The sequence below is a fragment of the Manacus candei genome, unplaced genomic scaffold (assembly GCF_025592945.1).
Source record: "Manacus candei isolate 608988 ecotype Guabito, Panama unplaced genomic scaffold, ASM2559294v1 h1tg000135l, whole genome shotgun sequence".
NCBI lineage: Eukaryota > Metazoa > Chordata > Aves > Passeriformes > Pipridae > Manacus > Manacus candei.
In genome coordinates, this window is record NW_026138183.1 from 285,526 (window position 1) to 308,812 (window position 23,287).

General features: G+C 36.4%; 1 long non-coding RNA gene across 1 annotated transcript in view; it reads left to right on the top strand.

Annotated features, from left to right (window-relative positions):
* The first annotated feature begins 948 nt into the window (after window positions 1–948).
* The window catches only part of LOC127462682 (uncharacterized), a 131,727-nt gene continuing 109,388 nt past the window's right edge, over window positions 949–23,287 (top strand). Inside the window, exons 1-2 of the long non-coding RNA XR_007900523.1 lie at window positions 949–1,125; window positions 8,331–8,397. This is a non-coding gene — a long non-coding RNA (uncharacterized LOC127462682). The remainder of the gene's footprint in view (window positions 1,126–8,330; window positions 8,398–23,287) is intronic.

The window sequence follows — 23,287 nt, forward strand, 5'->3', positions numbered from 1 at the left end:
TTTTATAAACATGTCTCAATATTTCTGAATTTGCTCTAGTTACAGGCATAGTTTATTCTGCTTTATTATTTATCCAAAAGAACTTCTTTCTAGGGATTATGAATCTATAGCATCTTTGGGTGAACTGATCTTTTACAAAAGGGGAAAGTGAACTAATGTCATGCTTCTGGCTGAATTTGAGTTCTTTTTTAGTGTGTAACTTAAAGCCTTGATACTGTAAGAAAATTCATGTGGACAAGTGTTGGCTGGTCCAAAAATTCCATCCTAGAATTCAAAGAATTCCATTTTTTTTACTCGACTGCAAGTAAAAAATGAAGATATTGGTATTCTTGTTTCATTATTCATCTCTATATCTGCAAAATAATTATTTCTGTAACATTCTGTAACCATTTTTTGCCACTTTTCACAGGTGAATTTTTAGTAAAGCTTGGTTTAAACTATGCAAGACTGAAGCTGTATAAAGTATCTTTTTGTTCTGGAAAAAAGTGTAACACCAAGTCTGAAATATAATATGCGCAGGGATAGTTTCCTACCCCTGAAATGAAATGGAGTGAGTATTTAAAAACCTGAACAACAATTTTCAGAAAGCAAAGATCAAACTTTGGACTGATTGATGCCCTTGCTGATGTTATAACTGCATCTGACTCAGTTCTTGTGTGAGCAGAATAAATTACATTTATGAAAACCTAGGAGTTTTTCAGAATAGCTAACAATATTTTTTTCACTTTTTATGACATATGTTGGAAAATGTTTAGTAAACACAAAGGTGTGGAACTGTTTTCTTCTGAATTCAGTGAACATAAAATATTCTGTGCTGAATCATTGTTTCCAAGAATAAATGTCCTGTCGTTTACAATTAGCAATAGGACTATACTAATTCTAGCTCATTTTCTTATTTGTTTTGATTTTTTAAAATTGCTTCAATAATATCAACTTTATATATTTCCAATTCTTTAAAAATGAACATTTTAATTAAACTGCACTGAAATTATTTCTTTGTAAATATTTACTAAGATATGCTGTTCACCAGGGTGAGGGACAGGAAACAGCTCTCTGCCGTATACACTGAACAGTTATGGCTGGAATTACTGCAAACCTAACAACCATATCTATTTAGCAATTGAGGTAAGAAATGGTACAAATTGTTATAATATGAGGGAAAACAAAAAGTAAGGGGGAAATGAGGAAATATGTTTTTATAACTAGGCTATTGCTTAGAAACATATCAATCTCAAATTACAAAAATCAAACAGATTTCTAAATAAAGATCAAACTGGTATGACAGCATTGAAAAAAGTCAACAAAACTAGCATGAATAGAATTTACTCAGCTTCATTCCCCTTCCTTTAACCTGAATACTTTCCTTCTCTACTTCTGTATAGAATTATAAAACGAAGTCTACATAAAGATAACAGTTATCGGTTATACCAGCATATGGCTCCAATTCAGGAAAGCACTTAAGCAGGTGATTAACTTCAAGCCACTTACCCACTTTCCTAAGTATGAACTTAAGTGCATACCAAAAGTTCTTTCCTGGGTTGGTTTTATGCTGTGCCTGTTGACTGCAGCAGAGCACAGAGCTATCTGAGCTAGTCTGAAAGGAGTATGCTCAGGGGCTGGAAATGGTCTGTAACCGCAGCTGCTGGGCACTCGGGGTCAGTTCACTGACCTACCTCCAGTGCTCAAACTGCCTTGATAAAGCCTGTTGTGTCATGCAGTTTGCAGTATATACGATTCCTTCTTTTCATCTGCTCTGGTTTCTGCAGAGCAGTTGCCTTTCTTTATTATTTCAAGGTCTTGCTATTTCTTTTGTAGGAAAAGTACTAATAGACCTCAAAATCAGAGGAATTGCGTAGTAGATCAAATAAAAGGCTTATGATTATGAAGCCTAAAGTACGATCCAAAAAGACCTTACTCAGTAGCTGTTTCATTCTAAATACTCTCTACTTTATTTGTTTCTTTGTCTTTAAATGTGTAAATGTGTCTAGACCGTTGTTTTTGTGCATGTCCAAGGCTGCTTGAAGTTTTCCTATGTTCTGCCTCAGTCTGGCAGTGATCTGGGAACTATTTTTCTACCAAATCCTCTAAGCAACGTCATCTGGGAGGTATTCTCAGAGCACACAGGATTAGGCCCTGACAAAATGCAGTTATAATGTTTTTTCTAAACCAGTACTTGGGATCACTTTCTGCAATGGCAGATACAACTACCTGCAGTGTTATTGAGTATTCCTGTCTTAAACAGAAATGTTGCAATCAATAAGTTGAAGTTGGTCTCTCTTTCCTATCCAATTTATGACAAATACCTTTCTCCATGATGTCACAGTGTCAGTAGTATGGATAGAAGGCACCTTCTCCCCCAGATCACCCAGAGGTTCATGGTTATAGATATTTCTTAGAGGGAGAGGTTTAAATCTCTGCAGATGGAACCAAGAGTGGAGTATGGATCATCTTGTTGAGTTTCTTATTTAAGAGGTGAAGATGCATTGTCAGGAGGGATTTGTTAGAGATAACCTGGAAGCTTAAGTCTCAAGGATGGCTTATCACTGGATATTTTGGGAAACACATAAAGGTGAACCACTGGCAAGGGCTGATGTTCCGCCGAATCATTATATACCTCATAAGAAGAGAAAAACTTCCTGTCATCTGTTTCAGTCACCATAGTGCTTATGATTTCTCTTAAAAATCTTGTTTTTGAGTGATTTGTGCATTTAAACATCAAACCTCCTATAGCGCTTTTCTGGACAGAAAGGCTGTGTTCACATCAGCAAGTGGCTTTGCTTGTTGAACCTATAGACTTATGCCCTGGTGATCGTGTCTTAAGTTGCTATTTATACTTTTTGGAGGTTTACTTTGGACTTGCTGCAGTCTGACCCCTGTCCTAGTTGTCTGGCCAGGAGTGGACACTATTACCTGTGCTTCTGGAACCTTCTAGCTTAGTTTTGTCTGAAAATAATGCAGATTTTGCACTCTAAACCAGTTCCATAATGTGAAGATGAGCATAGTACATGGCAACAAGTGGGAGACACGCTCGAGAACAGTAACCTTTGATTGAATGAAAATGCTAATCTGATATAATATTCCTCCAGTAAAGATAATGATCCAATTTATGAATAGCAAAATACCTGATACACTGATAGTGTTGAAACGTGAGCATGATTTTATTCAGGACCTCAGATATCACTCTGATACATCTGAAAGAACTATGTAAATAAATATATCACAGTAGCTCCATACTACCTCAGAGCAAGTGATGAAGTTGATGATTAGAGAAATAAGGGTTTTTTTGTTAAATGGATATTTATTTTCTAACAAAGGAGAAGGAGGAGGAGGAGATGGTCTTTTAGCATCTTTCAGCATATAAGCACAAAAATATTGAATAGATATTCCTGCAAGAAAAAGACAATCCCCTAAAACTTTTTGAAAGTCTTTTTAAAATCTTGCTTCTGTTACATAAGAGTTCTTTTGACCTGCTGGCCACACTACTTTTGATGCAGCCCAGGATGTGGTTGGCTTTCTGGGCTGCAAGCCCATATTGCTAGGTCATTTTGAGCTTCTCATCAGCCAACACCCCCAAGTCTTTCTCCTCAGCACTGCTCTCAATCCATTATCCATCCAGCCTGTATCTGTGCTTGGGATTGCTCTGACCCAGGTGCAGTACCTCACACTTGGTCTCACTGAATTTCATGATCTTATAACATATTAAAAAGTAGTTCAGAAATAGGATAAAATAAGACCAGTGGTGATCTGCTCATGATTATAAATACAGAGTTTTTGTGAGTTTAATTTTAACCATGTTATTTTTAATCTCTTATTTCTTGGTTCCATATCCTTGCTGATTGGCAAGAGAGCTAGTTTCACTTAAGTTAACAGGATATTTGCTTAGATATCCTGTTAGTGCAAACCCTTTGGCCTTTAAACCCTGCATCTGCTGTTTGGAATTATAATTAACTCATTTTAAAAGTTTTAAAGACATATAAAAAGTGAAGACATGATTTGAACAGAAAAAGACATTCAAGTCTGCATAGAAGTCTGATGTGTGGACAGAGTGGCAGCATTAAATGTCAGCTGAGTTATTGAAGATTTTGATCATATAATTGGGATTGTTTGAGTGAATTTTATTGTAGTAAGTACACTAGGGCATACTCAAGTCAATATGAATCATCAGAAAGATATAAAGTAAATAAAAAAAAGTACTCACATAAGTAAAGCTATAACTCAGAAGAGACAGGTAATACATAAAAGTAACATTCTTGCTGCAAATTTGTCCCCTGGTTGTATCTCCATTATCTCTCTCTCCAGGTTCTCACTAAAGTTACAATGGACATTAATTTTTCACATGCTGTGCTCAGTAGTACTGTCATCTTCTTCACTTGTATCAGATAATTGATTTGATTTAGAAGATTTTTTTTCTGCATTGTGCCTAAGAAATAGAAAGAACTTCACTTTCTATATTCTTGCTATTAAATTTATGCCACCATAGCATAGGGTTGCTTCATCACCTTTCTGTTCTGGTTTTCTACCACCTACTGTCTTTCCACACAAGCTATAAAGTGTTGTCAATCATCTTTCATGGACCTTGGTCACTCAATAACCCAATATATTTTTGTATAAACATGGGTAATTACATTTAAAACTTGTGGAATATTATTTCAGTGTTACAGGGTTGCATTTATTTGTAAACTGTATCACAGGAAAATATATGTAATATTTTGAAATTTAAACAATTAATGTCATAATCTAACTAAATTTGCAGTTAAGATAAAAAGAAATCATTATTTAATAAGAATATGAATTGAGGAGTTTGTTCGAGTTTTTGGGGTATCAGTGCTAAGTATAACTGAAACATTAAGAATATATTAAAATATTGAGTTGCACAGTTTGTGTCTTAGAGCCATACTCTCACATGGGTAAGTGGCAGGTTATGTCTGGTTTTCTAGTCTGACTATAGTGCAATTTAGTATAGTGCTGTGCAGAAACCAGCATATGAGTTGTTAGGGACCAGGTATAAACTGGAGATTGCCAGTGGGCTACAGCACCTCCATCAGTCTCCTAACTTCCCTTTCTATCCCTGACAAGATCTACACATTTTTGTAGTAGTGGTGGTAGAGACAGGAGGGGCTGCAAGGGCTGAGTGGAGCTGACCTTATTGGCTTTGTGGTTCCCAAAACCTCTTCTGTGCTCTCCTAGCACGTACCAGGAAACTTGAACTATCTGCAAAACGGGGCTGAAAAAAACAAGACAGAGAAATGGCTGTGTACTATATAAATTTATCTTAGGAATTCTTGCACATTGTTAGAAACTAATTCACAACATTTTATTTACATACATCGTTCTCATAGTTTAATCCATTAAGTAATTACTGTTCGCAGAAATGAAGTCTAATCTGGAGGTCAAAGCATTTTGTGTTGTGCCATAAAATATTTCTGTGGCCAGTAAAATAATTTTTAAAGATGTACAATATTTCACAGCCATTGTGAAAGGAGGATCAGAATAAATAATTTATTTTATTCTTTAAAATAATTGTAGCATATTTTGCTGTGAAAAGTCACCAAAAATTAAGCTTTGTAGATAGGATTTCATATGTAACATTCTTTGATAGCTACTTTAAATAAAGGAAAATAAATAAAAATTAATGTTGTATTTTGAGCTCCCTATTTACTCATTATATTCTAACATTTTAAAATTTTAAAGATGAAAACTGACATAAGATATAAGTTGTTAAACACTTTAATTTTATCTGCATTTTTTGTGTCAAAAATAATTTTAATATTAAAGGACAACTGTAGACTCCTAATGACTTGAATACAGTTTGACTGTTTTCATGAAGTGCTCTGTGGGATGTCAGAATATTTAATTCAGGATGTTAAAAACATCCCAAAATGTCACAATAATTATATCACAGCAGGCAATTAAAACACTGGAAAATGCCAACTGACTAAGTGCGTTCTCTGTTATTTAGGAAACTAATGAGTGAGTGACACATAAAGCAGAAATACAAATTATAACCACAAAATCCAATATAGATTATAATTGATTTTAATATACAATGTGTATTAAAATAAAGCAACCTGTCTTAAAAAAACCCAAAGAAATACTTATTTAAAGCTGTTGTTTGAGCTTTAGGCTCTGTAATTCCCCAGGCATCAGAAACTGTTTTTATGTTTCCCTTTCATTATTTAGTTAATTAGTTATATATTTGTGTTATGACACTATAATATGGACTTGTTCATGAAACCCTTACTAACTACAATGGTTCCATTCACTTCACTGCAGTAGCGTCTGCCAAATTCTCCACGTGTCCTTAAATTAGTCTAAGGGCAGCGAGGGAAGATCTGTGTGCTTGTGGGGTGGGAAATACAACTCCCTTCACAGCAGGTCAGAGGCACTGTAAAATCTGCATGGACCCAGGGAAGTTACAGCACAAGTAAGGATGCTGATTCCTAGACAGAAAACAACAGAGGCTTGGAGTTCTTCTAGAAGAATTCCTGCATCTGAATGGCAATGGGTTAATTGAAGCAGCAATTCAATAAAAGAGATGCTTTTGATTTAATTTGTACAGAGATTTAATCCATAATTATTAAACCAACATCCTATTCTAGCAGATGCTATGGAAATAAACTCGTCCTATTCAACTTAGGGGAAAGAAGTACTGTAAGAACCATGACTATTTAAAAAAAAAGAAAAAGAAAAAGGAGGGATTTAATAAAGATGACAATAGGCAATTATTCTCATTAGCTAATGAGCCTTGAATAACTATTATTACTGCAACTGAATTGCTTAAATAACAGAAAAATAAATGAAGTGCCAGGCAGAAAAAGAAACTGTAAGAGGTAGCTGAGAAATCACTGTCACTGCTCCTATGCAAGGCTACAGTAGGTGACAGTCTCTTTGCTCCGTTTTAAGGTTTTCTGTGGCAACCATTACATGGGGTCTGACAGCAGTTTAACTGGGATAAATCATCATTGCTACTGAAGGGCATGGCTTTAGTTGTTTATTCTTGCCCCTTCCCTTGAACAGACATGAACATTCATGGAACTGCAAGGTCAACTGGGTCTGGCAATGGTCTGGTTAGAAACTAAACCCCCAACTGTAGTTTTCATGGATATGAGATCCCTGTTGGGTGCACCATGTGTTTTCCTGAGTGCTAGTGCTAGCACAAGAGAGGGGAAAGGAACTGGGAAGGGGGGAAAGGAGACTGGCTTAACTCCTTCAGCAGTAGTGTGGATCTAAACTGAATGAAAGTAATTGGGGAATCATGACATAAAGGGTCGTGTTGCATTCCTGATTGCAACAGTTCAGACAGGATGAATTATTACTGCATTGATCTAAGCACTGGAAATGTCAGTATTTAGCAGTCTTTTAAAATTACTATTCTTTTCAGTTCCTTACAATTTCTGGACATGAAATAATCTTCAGATTTCTGTAACAGAGCTTCATGAACTGAATGTCTCAAAACCATCTCTGGAAAAAAAGGAACAGTTAGTCTGTTTACTTTGTAGACTCTGTTGCTTGTATTTAAAAACTTAAGCAGTATTTTGCACTTCCTTGGTTGTTTTCTTACATGTCCAGAGTTTTGGCTCTGGCTGGGGATCCACTTGTAGCTGAGTTTTCTTTCTGTGTCTGGCATCATGTGGTGGTCAGTACTCACTCAGCCCTTACAATGCTTGCATTGGGTGTTATTTTGAGGTGTATTATCTTGCTTCTGGCTGTATATTCATGTTATTCCTTGGGCAGGTTGTTGAAGCTGATATCTGGCTTGTTATACAGCCTTTGAGCACCACTTGCTGCTAGTACACCATCAAAAGCATGATTTTTGCTACTACTTCTGGGGGAAAAAAAAGGCAAGCACCCCTATTATTCTGAAGGGAAAAGGTTGAAATCTTCTCTTTCCTCATTTTGTTGCTGTAGAATGTGCATATCATACCTGCTGGAAGGGTGATACCTAGTCTCAGAGAAGTCTGACCCAGTGCCATGAAAGAGACCATGGTATCCTGGGGGTCTAAAGGCTAAGTAGTTGAGGCATAAAAAATTATGTTCTTCCATGTCTTCACATACAGACTAAGTGAACTGTTTTAAGTGTGTCAGCTTGAATAACACTGAGGCTCCTAATTCTGTCACTTTTACCTGCATAGGTTCTTTTTTTTTCTTGGTTATAAAAACCTTCAGAGGTGTTCTTTTTGAGCCATCAAGAAACGTCTAGGAGTAGTTTGTCTTCTGGTGATAGTTATCTCAGGTAAGGACATGGGATATGTATGTATTTGTTTGAGATACATAGAAAATGCTTAGAATATTTATATATATATATTTCTGAAAGAATTTTTGCTTTGCAGGAAAGCCCAGGTAACCACTAAGATTACTGGCTAGTTCCATCATGGTAAACCTTTTTGTTCCACAAAGGTCAGTATATTTCTCTCTCTGCTAGTTTCCATGAAATAACACTTTTACACTCTGTATTAAGAAAGGGACGATAATTAAAAAACTCCAAACAATTCCAAACCCTAGATGTTAGGAGTTCTTGTATTTCCAGTGGACCTTACTGGTTTATTCAGCTCATATTTCAGTGTCTTGTTTGGTTTATTGCATTAAGGATAACACTAAATAAACAAAGACAGACAGACTCCATGAAATCTCTTAAAATGGCAGATAAGATGCACTTGGATGAGAACTCTGCAACGTCTTCACTATCCATTCATATTATTATAGATTTAATGTAAAAACTGTTGAAGACTGTAATTGTGAAACATAGTAGAGCTCAGTAGAACTTCTTTTGCCCTTCAGGATTTATTTTGTATCTGTTCTGGTGTTGGAAACAACTATGGGTGAGGCCTATCTAAGGAAACAATGAAAAGAGCAATCCTACTTGTTAATCTGGTATTTCTGTGTTTCTCTATATTCCACAATCGTTTCACTTTGTATCACACACTGAAACTTAACTGAGCTTTTTTCTCTGAAGTCTGTCTTCCTGAAGTCTACCCTAAAGATAGACCCTCAGTCCACTTTACAAGGATACCAGTTACTCCCTTCCAACAGGTTTATTTTTTTCTTCTTTGATATGAAAGGAAAAACTTTGCAGAGTACCTGTAAAGAAGAGAGGTAGAGAAACCAATTGAACAAGTAGAAATTACCAAATTGTGTTTTCTTTGAAAAAAAAAACCTGCACAGACAAAGATTATACTCATTGTTATAAAGCTCTTTTCAGTCACAAAAGCATTAGAAAAGGTATTTATAGCTGACCTTTGAAGATTCGTAATTCCTTTCAGTAGAGAACTGTAGGATTTTGTACAAGATGTTTTATTACATTCTTATAAAAATATGTGTCATTTTTAACTATAACAGAAGTTCTAAAACAGTTTTTAGAAGACCACTGTAGCAATATCACAGCATGTGAACAATTTCTGTTGTTTAAAAAGATGAAAGACCTCTGAGGATATTTTTAGTCCATGTTAGGTAGAAGGTACAATATTATAAATATATAAACATCTGTCATATTTTTCTGAGCTTGAACTTTGGACTTTTACTACGTAACAAATTTGTTCCTGTTATCCTGAGGGAAAAAATTTTTTTCCTTTCTTACAAAAGCATGGCTTCAAAGGTTTGAAAAAGAGATGGAAGAAGAAAATTATAAAATACTTATTGTTTCTGAATAGCAGCAGAAAAAAGCCTCTTTGGTTTAAGAAGCACTATGAAAGACTCCTTTTTCAAAGGTGAACTTTCTGTCTGTCAAATGTGTTTCATATTTTTCCCTAGCTGAACCTGCTTTTCTAAAAGCACATTTGAAATAGAGCACCATGCTGCAAGCTGGTATTCTGCAAATGTTTGTGAACAACTGTACTCAGAATAACTAAATATCTTTTAGTATCAGCTGGTTACTCAACATAGATAAAATTGCAGTCATTAGGCCATATAATATTTTATCAATATCCCACATACTTTTACCTCACAGTTCAGGTAGCTATAAGTAAAGAAAAAGAAAAAAAGGCACAAATATTAAATTAGATTTATTAGATGACCTGGAAAGTTTCACTGCCTAAATGATTGGAACTTTACTATCTTTTTAGGTGTATTAATCTTTTATAGGATAAAGAAATAAATTTACGGTAAATTGTTCACTTCCTGTTAATTATTTAATGTGTTACCAAAAGTGTTTAGCAGTGTTATACGCAGTGGCTCCAGTTCTTGAATTGAAAGAAATACATTTTATTAGTGAATCCTGAAACTGAAAGTTGTGGTGAAATTACCTCCCCCCTACCTGTTCTCTGTGTGGCCAGAACACTGCAGAATACAGTGTCTATACTTTAAAGTCATAGATTAAACAAAAAAGTCATATATCTAATTTTGTCATCTTTTGAGGAATTATTCTTTTTAAATTTGTGATTATAAAATTGTGAAACCAAGTGTATTTATCTAACTGAAGACCTAACAGTCCATACAGCCTTAATCATGGAGCTGAACAATCTCTATATTTCTACTTTCTCTGTTGTCATCTGGAGTTGGCTAAAAATTCATCAGCATCATCATAGTATTTTCCAACTGAAAACAAGTGTTTCATTGAAATTAGTAATTTTTTGTTCCACAGATTTTTTTGGGTTTTTGGAGTGATTTCTTTTTTTTTGCATGTTGGCTTTTGTTTTCCTAAGGGATTTTAAAAGGAATACAGTAAATGAGAAAGTGGCATTTTTGGGAACATTTTTTTTATCCAATATTAATGGCTTTCTGAAAGGGAAATTTGCAGGCAGGAACAAACAAATAAAAATCAATTTCTGCAAAACTACAAAAACAATAGTACAGATGCTTTTATTTTGTGGTGAGCGTGCAGCTCTGCTAAAATACTCAGTATAAGAGAGTAGAGCTTGGAACAGTTGATTGAAACTTGTCCTGTAGGTTTCTGTGGTCATAACTGAAATCCACAAAATCCAGTTAGCTCTTTAAGGCTGAAAAAAAAAATCAATACATTCTTTAAAACAAGATTACAGAGGTGTGTATATACCATGGGACTGAGAAGACATCTGCATGTTCTTAGAGAGAGAGACTTGACACTCCTGCCAGTTTTACATCTGTCTCAGCCCAAATATAATTTTCAATAAGGAATAAACTGTTCATCTCGAAAAGGCAATTAATCCCTATAGGCAATGTGTTTTGTGTTTGTTAGAAGCAAACATGAAAAGACATGGTAGTTGCCCTTAGGAACTGTAGACATGGATCAGTGCAGCTGGTGGCCTGTTTTACACTTGGCCAAGGTCAGTGGATGCAGATCCTCAGAATCAAGGCCTTGTTACTAGATGACAAGTATATCTGAAGTTTACATACTGGATCCTTTTCATCTAGCTTGTACCACCAGTTTATTAATATTTAATTATGAGTGTGCAAATAATGACTACTTCATTTTGGGGGATACACTGAAAAATTTGAGGGGGAAAAAATGTCATGTGAACAGTACTAGTGGAGAGTAGCTTCTGGCTGATCAGTGTCTTAATTTTTTCTTTCTCATCTCACAGAACATGCTGACGTGCTATTATTCCAGTCCTCTCCCCCTCTTTTTCTTCTAGCTCCTAAATCACTTCCATGTTTGGCTGGGCACTCAGCAGTGCGTGCAGAGGCTGGCTTAATCCATGTATACACTGCCTGTAAAACAGGAAACTGCTGAAGTTACAGTCTTGCTTTAAATAAGGACACACAACTTGGTCTGCCTTCTTCAAGCAGCTTTCAATTAGAAGACACATTTGTAGAAATTTTGTCTTCATACAATCTATTTTAAAGTGGTCAATGGATGAAAAATCATTAGAAGGCATAGAGTACAGATGACAATTGACAGTACTGTTACATAAACCTCAGTTACATAGAAAATCAGAATAAAATTGATGTGGGAGAACTCAGGATAGAAACTGGGACACATGAAAAGTTTCTTAGGGGAAAAAGCAAAATCCAATTAGCTTGAAAAGCATTCTTTTATGTTGTTCAGGTCAAGTGAAATAGTTGAATTGAAATGAAATGTATGATTTCTGTGTTTTTGAGATGGTTTTGCACCTTTTAAATTGTTTCTATTTCAAAACAAATACATAGTTCTTAAACAAAAATAACAATAACTCTTGTAGCAAATGCCTGATGTACCCAATTTGCTCCCCTATTTCTGATGTCTCATTTTTTTTCAACAGATCTACTATTTATTCAATTTCCTTGTTTAACTTTTTGTAGCATTTAGATTTGAAACTGTAAGTGGTAAAATAATTGTTTCAGGCATTACATTATCCTTGCTTAGATCATTTACATGGACTCTTTTTGGTGATTTATGAGAAATATTGTATTTGTGATAATAATGTCCGTTGACTTAATCCTAATAAGAGTAATTATTTGCTTATTTAGGGAGTAGTTCTCTGAAACCTTCCAGTCTTTTCTTTGTTATGATTTGTCTTGATCTGGCCTCTTAACCCAACCTGCCTCTTCTGTTCTTCCACTGCTCATCTGTCTGTTGGCAGAGGCAGAGAGGTATGAAAGGCAAGAAGATCGAATTAGCCCTGACCATGGAAAGTAGGTCAGAAAGCAATGATAGATTTCTAGTCTTTTTTGGTCTGAAACCTATTTGACTGTAAAAACCTTTTAGTATTCGTTTTTGGGCTAATTAATTTTTTTAGTACAAAACCAACCCCCTAGTTTAATTACTGATTCTTTCACATTTTGACTCTCATTCATTTCCTTTAACCTGAGAAATCATCAGCTGTACATAAACAGGGAAAAATACATATAGCTGGGATTTCCCCTCCTGTGCACCAATGACGTTATTCCTGAAGATTGTTGTGAGTTCATTACCTGTTAAACCAAATCCCTTCCTGTCTTTCCTCCTTAAGTGATTTTAAATATAAAAAAGTCATATTTTTTCCTGTCCATGAACTCCTATTACAACAGATGATTATACAAGATTGAAAAGCACTCATTTAATGTAGAAAGGTGAAGATATTAATCTTGCCTTGAGTGGTTTCAATAACCCTTTTCTTTCTTAATGTCTTCTCCTTGTGCACTGAAAGACTTCAGCTGGCTTCGATAGCCCCATGCTTATGCATGATCTTTCAGTAGGGAATTAGCAGGGTTGCTTAGGAAAAAAGCACAAATAAATAACACTCACAGTTGGAAGACTAGTGGCACACAGGGAATAATCATTAGAAAAAATCTAGCATCAAGTTAATAACTGGAAGAAGCAAAGACAGTTTTATCTATAATTTCTGGTTATGTGAAAGGACTGGTGTCCCAAACTGTTCAGCAAATGTATTTAGAACTGGGCTTCCAAAACATTAATCAAGCACTGAAATAAATTCCATGATTTTCAGTGTTAGAAGAACTAGCTCTGATTTTCTGTGCCGAATAACTACTTCAGGCTTGATTTGTTTCCACTGTCACAAGTGATATTTCCTTGGCACTGCAAACTGTAAAACGGATAAATTGCTGTCATTAAGTGATTGTGCTCCCTCAGTGACCAAGGCAGCCGGTTTCTAACCTGCTCCAGTCCCATGCCCACTCCAAGCTCTGTGTGACACGTACTGTGCCAGGTTCAGTAATGGGAGTGTTCTCTGCTAGAATTTGGAGAAAAAACCATCACTTACTTCACTCAGGATAAATAAACAGTCATTGATCTGCCCTGGATTCAAAAGGAGAGTGCACACAAGGCAATTTTTGCTTCTTTCAAACCACTTTTGAGGCAATGGACACTCGTGAGATATTTTGAAGTGGCAGAGCAACAAAAAAGTGGAAAGGCTCTTGTGTTGTTCCTGGTGGGGGTTTGTGCTCAGTTCCTGAACCTGTGTCCATGTTACCCAGAGAATCAAGGCACAAGGGGTGTCTGATGGGAACCCACTCGGGTTGTCAGGTTCTTAGCAGAATTTAGGATGTTATCTTTTACAGTGATTGAAAAGTTCCATGATTTACTTATTATTTTAAATTTTTAATTTCTGAAAGAGATTATATGAGTCTCATTTGAAGTAGTTTACATTTGTAGAGTACATTTTAGAATGTGATTAGAGAAGACTGGCTGGGGTAAGCATGTACTTTGAGTTGGGTCAGTCACTGCAAGTGCTCTAAAGCACATCAAAGCTTTCCCAAGTGCTGCAAAAAAATATTTAAATCCTTTGCTCAGAATGCACGTAGCAGTGTAGGAGTAACTGCAGTCTTTAACCCACGTGAGGTTGTGGGATATACAGAAAAATTCCTTACATTTTCAATCCTATAGGCAGCTCAGAGAACAAGCAATAGTCTCTGTGGTAGTGAGGGTTTTGTTGGGCAGGCTCAGAGTGGTCGAGTGCCCTTTGCTTGTAGCACTCTCTCCACAGCCATTATTAATATTTACAGAAGGCGGCACCTACAACTTTCAGACTTTATAGGAGGCAAAGTCTTCGTCTCAAATTTATGAGCCACCTCAGAGGAATTCACCAATACTGCACGTAATCTAGCAGTGTAACTAAGAAATACCGAATAAGCTTTTTTTCATTTTTGTTAATTTGTTTAGGTAGCTCTTTTGTCTTTTTAATTTGTGAAACTATAGTATTTTATCACTGTAATAAACAACAGAATATGTACACTGGAATTGACACAATGGATCAAACCTGCAACCAGAATTTTCCAATAGCCAATGATCAGCAACATTGACTGAAGAAGGCAATTCCAAAAACTCCAACAAGCAGCTACAGTAAAAATTTTCCCCATACATTAAGTGCCATCCTAACTTATACGCTGGAACTGGTTTAAACCACGGGTTTAGTTTTTTGCCTAGATCTTTCAGTTAAATATTTGGAGTATCTTTAATTAATATATGTTAGAAACACTGTCCCTAAATATCTAATCCTTTCTTGGATTTTTTAAGTTGTGTGATTTATACTGTCAGTTTGTGACTTTATGCTCTCAGTTTTAGTTTTAATTTTGGGACTTTTATTTCTTCTTGGGGCATGGAGGTGGTGGGGAGAGAGAGAAAAAAGCACTTAGCCTGTAAATCTGAAGTGCTCCGTGAAAGGGAGAAACCATGATTCGTTACTACAGAGTGAGACAGTGTGTGACAGAAATCTACTTGCCTGCTCTGACACAAGAAATCCCTACAAAATCTGCAGCACATTTCAGCTGTTTATGTTCTGCTTTACTGGATCATCCTGTGCTCTCTTTTGTGAAATGCAAAACTTCAAAAGAGACTAAAAGGATTATCTCTAAAAATGCATGTTTTGATTATATGACTGATGACTCTAGCTAGGAGGTTTATTGCAAATGCTTTAAAAGTTTTGGGAGAGACTGGAATCCTGGTAGTCTAATTCAATAATCTGCAAGTTTCCAGTTATGCTCTTTTACAAGACGTTATGTTTAGAACAGCATGACTTAGCAGTGAATATTTCCAGACTCAACCTAAAATATTTTAGAAGTGTTTTCTCTGATACCTAACAAAGGGGTAGGATAAAGCAGAAATTTACACATATTTATGTACGTATATGAAGCTGTCAAAAGCATCACACAGATACAGAATAGTGAATAAACTAGGTGAGTGACAAACAGGCTCCAAGTCTGAAAATGTAATAAAATACATTTATCCAACATATAGCATAAAAATTTGTGCTAGTGTGTGTGGAAGGGAAAGGGTGGGGAAGGAGAGGAATAAAGATTTTATTGTCACTTCTAAGAATGAGTTGTGTAATTCTTTGTAAGGAACATACTCTTCCCAGAATCATGGCTATAAAACCTTTTATCATTACTTGCCCTGTACCTGTTTGATGGTCTTTTCATGTCACTGTCTTTAATTGCACAAAATAGAAAAAGGCAGATGCAAAGTAGTATGATGTAACTGTTCTACATGTTACACAAGTTAATAGTTCCACACTAGTTATACAAGCTCTGGATTAACAGTTTTATATAATTCATTGCTGGAGCCTGATTTGAGTTTCAAGAAAAGTCAACCCCAAATCATCCTGCAATATATCTTATCAGAAGAGCAACTGACAGCTTGTTGGCTTAGTTGAAGAGCTAGAAAAACTGAAACCAACTTTGGCAGATACTGGACAAGGAAGTCCCAAAATGCCTTGTCCTACAGATCAGGTCTTCAGACAGTGAGCTTGGGGCTTCCCAAAAATAAAAAACACTTGGTAGATTTCAAGTTGGGCTTCTGAAGATAAAGTACAATCAACCAGCTTTTGAACTTGATTTTTTTTTTCTGAGTATTCTATCAGTTTTCTAAGCTTGTGGCATTTCTCCTGTTTGCTCTGCCCATTACATTTTAGCAGGACAAAAAGGTGTGCATTCCATGAGGCCTAATAGCTGCTGTTTTGGACTAGTGAATTCCACATCACTGAAGAAAATGATTAATTAGTATTTCAACATACCGATCAACAATTTGACTTTGAATTGCCATATGTTTCAGGTGTTGATTGTTAGTTTATAGAAAATATAGATTATAAGATATCAGAAGGTCATACTGGTTTTCTAAATACTCTTCTCTGCTCTGAACACAGCTTTGGAGAAAACACTGTGCTCCAGAAGGGTGTGAGGACACTTTAAAATAAATATGAACTTGAATTGCATGTAAGAGTTTTCCTTGTTCAGTGTCTACAGAGTAACAAAAGTTCTCTGAGAGGTTATTACCTATTAAAGGTGTTGTAAAGTCTTACTAGAGATAACTGGAAGTAAAAAAATCGAGATGTTTATTATGAGATGTAGTAGTGACAACTTTTTTCTACACTCTTTTTCTATGAACAAAACAACAGCCAGACTTTTCCACCTGGTCTAAACTTTCTAGAAATAAAGCATAGAACTGATACTGAGGTAGGTCTGGTGATCTGGATAACTGAACTAGGGATTCAACCCTTTCATGAGTCCTGGAGTCAGACTGATGGTGTGAAAGGGATGATTCCTTTCCTGTGGGGAACAGTGGGATGAGGTGCCCTTATATAATGTGTTAGTGCTCTCTAGGGGTTTAGCATTTTTAATTCTCCACAGATGCTCTCTTCTGTTGCTGCCACTCTCTGGGACTCACTGGAGGGCTGTTCTGCTGAACTTATCACAGTTTCCATTTACTATGGAAAAAGTTAACTCTTCGAGTGCAGAGTAGTCTTTGCTTATGGATTTGATTTTGTGCCTGACCTAAAAGTGTTAGCATGTACAGGTTATGAACAGGGGTCTTATTGCAAATATTGGAAGGCATGCTTCCCTTAACCTTCTTCCAGAACACCCCATTTGCTTGTGGAAATGTGTAATAAGAAAGCTATAATTCTAATTCTATTTGAGAAGATGTAATCTTTAGGTACTGAATATATGGAGGCTAGGAGGTTAAGCAATGACTTATGTGTTTTCATAACGTGCTGATTAACATGAAGTAACATTTCTGTGAGTAGTTGGCTGTACCTTGTTCTTCTCGAGAACCTTTCACAAGTGTACAGATTGAATATACCATCTAAAATTTAGACAACTGCAATCTGATGTCTGAATATACCTTAAGTAACTACAAGTAGAAATAAAACATCTACATAAAACAGTTAACTACTTTTGAACATAAAAATGGGTGCCATTATCAGCTAGAATTTGCATAGAACCTTTTAAATCTAGAACCACTTTTGCTGCACTCAGAAACTGGCAACATATGGTGGATGAGCACAGAATCAGGCTATATTTAGTCCTGCATGACAGGTGTAAAACCAAATTTTTTGGTTGAAAGAGGAGGGGCTTTTCCTTGATAACATATCCTGAAATGTTTTTTTTTTCCAGAAGTGAAATGCTTGCATATTTGTCTTTTTACTAGTAAATATTCTCTTCCTTTTAAGCAGAGAAAGTCTAGGGTGGTGCAGAGCTCAGGTCTTGCCTACAGGATTTAACTATGCTGTTACTAAAGATAGTTCAAAACTTTTATGTTACCAAATGCATTAGATAGCCCTTATAATTATAAGAAGAAGAAAGCAAATTAAAAAAATTGTAACCTTTTAAAAAAATCTGTGATAGCACAGCCTATATGTATAATTCAGTAGGTGAATACTGTGGAAAATCCATTAAATAAAATAGGAGTAGGCATGGAATAATTTCTCTGCTTTACTTGGGGCAAAATCCTTTGTCATCGTAAGCGTGAGTGGAATGTGCTGGTTCCTTCTAGACACTGGACTTGGTGGGTTTAGCCCAAATGGTAAGAAATTCCTCATTTTAGTGCTGCATCAAGGCACTATTAAGAATACAGACCACAGTTTTATCTAGTGAGGGAGAGAAGAAGGTGTTCAGGTATATGACACTGGCACTAGGGTAGGCAGGTCTGTAGGTAACTGGTCTACATTTTGGTTTCTAAACCCACAGGGTGCACCCGAGTCTTGCACTCAAGAGTATGCTTGCAACTATGGCAGCCTGAAATCATTATTTCAATTACATGAAAGCTGCAAGTCTCATTTCACGTCATCAGTTTGAGTGCTAAGGCCTTACAAAACCCTCTTGTACTGAAAGTTTGTGACTTGTGGCAAAATTGGCTGTGCAATTGTCAGCAATTAAGCCCCTGTGCAAGCAGTATATTGTGAACACCATTGTATGTTAGCAGTGGGGTGCACTCTTGAATATGACGGGGGGGTTTTGTATATTTTTCAGGTAGTCTCAAATAGGGTTCTTCAACTGAATGGGAAAACTCTGCTAGCCTGAAAAGCAGTATCTCTTCATTTCTTTGGGAGCTAGTGGCCATTTTCAGTGTGCAGATTTGGGACTCTATTGAGTGTGAAAACTGAAAAATAAAGGCTCCAAGCCCCCAGAATATGCAATATAGAACATTAAGGTGTTTCTTATAGAGATTCCGTATGTTTGGTGGTGGGTATAAAAGAGGGGCTGAGTGTGTCCACATAAGCCACTACAGGGGCTTACCCTGACCTGCCAGGTGCTACAGGGCTTGTGGGCTCTGACAGAGTGTACTTCTCACTGTACCAGTGTTTGCCTTGAAACCCAGATCTCATAGGAACCAGATTTGCTCAGCCTTCTCAGTCACAATGACTGAAGCAGCTTCTGGTTCAACTCCTGGGTTTCTTTATTCAGGCTGTATGGCAACTGAAAAACATTGAGACAGCTTTGTTGCTAAATTATCACCAGCACCACAGCATCAGTTGTCCAGCAACTTGAATCAAGCTTACACCTGTCCTTCATAGATGTCTAATCAGTTGCTTAAACAAAACCCTACAGATTATAATTTTCATCATGTGCCTTTAAAATTGGCTACTTAATTTATTAACATGCAAAACCTGTACATAAAATCTAGTCATTAGTAGCACCACATGTTCAGTATAAGCTATACATGTTTGAAAGCTATTTCTGGTATTCTCCAGGCTGCAAGTCTGTCTCCAGAGTGCCACAAGCAGAGTCTCACTTGTCCTTCAACAGATTATGGACATCTTTTCTGCCAGTCCATCAGTTGCACAGCCATAATAATTGGACTTTGAATTTTTCATATCTTCATATCATTGTGTTAATGACCTTTGCCCAGTGTCACTTGAGTATTGATCTGGTCAACAGGACTCTTTTTCCGTGTTGGATGTAAGCTGGATGAGATAGGGACCTATTGTTACATATGGGTACAGTGCTTAGCACAGTCTATAATCTGGGGCCACCAGAACCCTACTCTTGAAGTGTTTCACAGCATCTGAAACTGGCAGCAGAATTTAACACTTCCAGTTTTTATCCAGTTGGCATTATCGGTCTCTTTTCAGTATGTGTCTGTGTGCTGCTTAAAGATCTGTAATAATTAACAAATTTCTATCATTAGAGAGCTGGGACTGTGGCATTTAATTTCAAAATAGCACTATGAGCTCACAATTTAGGCAGGAATCACTTAGCCATAAGAATAATGTCTCTGATTCCTTTTCTAAAATATACCCAACTATTGTGACTCGCATTAAAAATAAATAATTTGTAAGATATGGATTCTAGATGTTATAATACTTGTTAGTGTTATGTGTTCACTGTGTGCAATTAAGAGTTTAGAGTAACATACTGTCGCCAGAAAATAAGCACTAGAAATAAATAAAATGTCCAGTTTTGCATAAAAAAGACCAGTCTGAGCTGTAAGTATCACAACACCTCACTGTTGTGAATTTGACATTTCTCTGTTTGTATATCACAGTGAAAATCAGGGTCCTGATGACAACTGATTATTATTGTATGTACTATGGTTAAATTATAGACAGCTTCCATTTTCTACTTGTCTCTCACTGCACATGGGAATAGAGTTGTATTTAATAATTCAAGCATCAATTTTTTAAAAATGCATGCCTTGATCCCAGTTTTTTTCTATTATTCCAAAAAGAACTCAGGTCACAAAATGATCTGTAGTTAAAAAAGAAAAAAATGTCACAGTAGAAAAAAGTCAGAGACAATGCATACAACTGAATAAGGATAGCTCTAATAACGTATCTGGAATTAGCGTAATTTATGGCATAGATATGGAAGGAAAAGGGAGAGGATAATAGAGAAAAAATACACTCTAGCAATGAATTACAGCATTTAATGACAGTCTCAATTACTAAAGCATCTTACAAACCTGATGGTATTCAGGACATTGGAATGAACTCTGTAGTGATTTAAAAAAGCAATATTTTTAAGAAAAGGCACACTTACTAGTCCAACCGCAGTATGATAAAAAGAGAAGAGCCTTCAGGTGCATGCCTTTTCTTTCCCTCAAGACTTTTAACACCTTTCTGTTTTGAAGCATTATTTCCCAAAAGAGTTGAATCTTTTCTAGCAGTTTGGCAACATATTCCAGAAAACAAATGATCTGCCTTTTTGAAGAGCTATGTATTTGTCAGAAAATCAAGTGCTATTACTATTGTATTTCAATAGTAATGCTATTTCATTGTATTTCAATTGGATTTAATTTGGATCAGCTTGTATCACAAGACTATAAAAAATATCCTACAACTCTTTATAAATCATAGAATCATGGACTATCCTGAATTGGAAGAGACCCACAAGGATCATTTCCTGGCTCTGCACGGGACAGCCCTAAGGATCACACCATATGCCTGAGAGCATTGTCCAAATGCTTCTTGAACTCTGACAGTGCTGTGACCACCTTCCCTAGGCAGCCTGTTCCAGTGTCCAACTACCCTATGTATGAAGAACCTTTTCCTAATATCCAACCTAAACCTCTTCTGACACAACTTCAGCCATTCCCTCAGGTCCTGTCACTGGTCAGCACAGAGAAGAGATCAGAGTCTGCTCTTCATCTTCCCCTCACGAGGAAGTTGTAACTGCAATTAGTTTTCCCCTCGGTCTTTTCTTCTCTAGGCTGAGCAAACCAAGAGCATTGTGTTATTATCTCCAGAGGTTACACAAGAGGTTTTCCTTTTGAAGAGTCATGTTCTTTCATATTTAAATTTAGTAAAGTTTCTGAACCCTGTGCTGTGTTTGCTTGGTGAAGTGCCTCTGTGAGGGGGACATAGCCCATTCCATCTGGCTCCAATGGACCTATAGCAGGGCACAGATGAGCCACTCAGGCACAGATGGGGAGCCTCTAGATAAACATACTTAAGAAAAATGGGATGGTTGTTTCACTTTTTGTCTTTGTTTCTCACTACCAAAATCTACTTTGATTGGTATTAAAAAAAATTAATTTTTCCCAAGTCAAGTCCTTTTTTGTCCATGATGCAAATTGTTAGGCAATCTTCCTGTCTTTATGCCAGACTGGGAGTATTTCTGTATTATTTTCTCCCCCTGGCCTGTTGAACCGGGAAGTGACAGAGCAGCTGAGTGAGACCTTGGTCAATGGCCAGTGGTAACCCACTACAAAAACATTTATTTTTCTGACAACAAGTGCACTGTAATTCAGTTTTCCATAAACTGGAATGCAAATGTATGTATAATTCCTTATTTTCTGTTTCTCTATATTGTTCTCTTTCAGTAAGAGAAATCCATCATAGGGTACTTTGTTACTGTATTTTATGTTTTCTTCCAGGGTGGAAGCTCAGAAAGAATTGAGCAAACATGTCTTCACATTCAGTCATCCAGCTCTTAAAAATGTTTTCATCCTAGTCTTATTTTTTCTATTTGCTACACCTACACTGAAGAGTTCAGATTCTGTGTGTAAACAGAACATTTGATCTACCGTTTTTATTTACATTCTATCATTATTTTATTAACATTCTGTCATTCAAAGAAACAAAGAGGGAATAACAAAAAAAAAAAAAAGACACAAAAATGTTTTCTGAGGATTACAAACACCTTCAAGAGGTCACAACTATTTCCTGACAAGCATTTAGCCAGTATCAATGACACTGTACAGTCAGTGGAAGAAGATACCTTCCTTGCTTCTTAATTGCTGAAAGGCTTTAAAAAGCTTTCCCTTTACACCTTTTTCATTATTATAACCACTACTAAATGTGATTACTTAAAAAAAATACATGGGTCCTTGGCAGCACTTTTGAATAGGAGTGTAGCCGAATCCAGTGCCTGTGAAGGCCCCGTTCCCTGCCTCCAGCAGCCTGTGGAGAGGCGCGTTCATTGTGCATCGCTCCATAAAACCCCGCTTGGACGCTTTCCCAGATCGCCCTCCATTCAGTTCTGAGTCCTGAATGGTTTTCAATTAATGTAACAAGACTAATTAACTGCATAAGAGTAGGGATTTTCTTAGCGTTACTGACAATGCATCTATTTAATAGTACCTTGGAAATTCAGTGCTTCTCATTCCGAAAGAAAAGCACACAAAGCCAGTTGGTTACTGGGGTCAAAATAAAGAACACGAATTTCTTTCTTTGCCTCTGAACCTGAACAAATTACAAAGTTACTTGAAACAAGCAGTCTAATCAGAATGAGACCCCTTTCTGACTGGTTCTGCAACAACCTTAGAGACATCCTCTGCTGAAAGCAGTATAATACAGCATTGCTGTTTTAATTTCATAGCCAAAGATTAGCCCTTTACTTTTGCACCTATCCCTATACCTAGCACTCAAGAATAAAAACTGCTAAAAGCAGCCATCATGTATAGAAAAAAGACTATACCCTATGATCTTTTTCATGGTAATGTGATATTTTTGTGATCAAGTTTCAATACCAGACAGTTTTAATGAAAAATTTCCTGTATCACTTTACCTAAACTCTGTCTTAGGGTAGCACCCTGCATGTTCAGAGATCATTAAAGCCTCTGTCACTCAAGCCTTATGTTGAGGTTGTCACCAAATGTGTCAGTTAGTATCTCTTTTTGTTGTGGGTGGGAACATCATTTGCTACAAGAAAGTGAAGTGTGACCTTGATTGTATGAATTATTGAACACCATCAAATGGTAAAAACATGGTAACTATGACCTTTTGACACTTGAATCATGTAC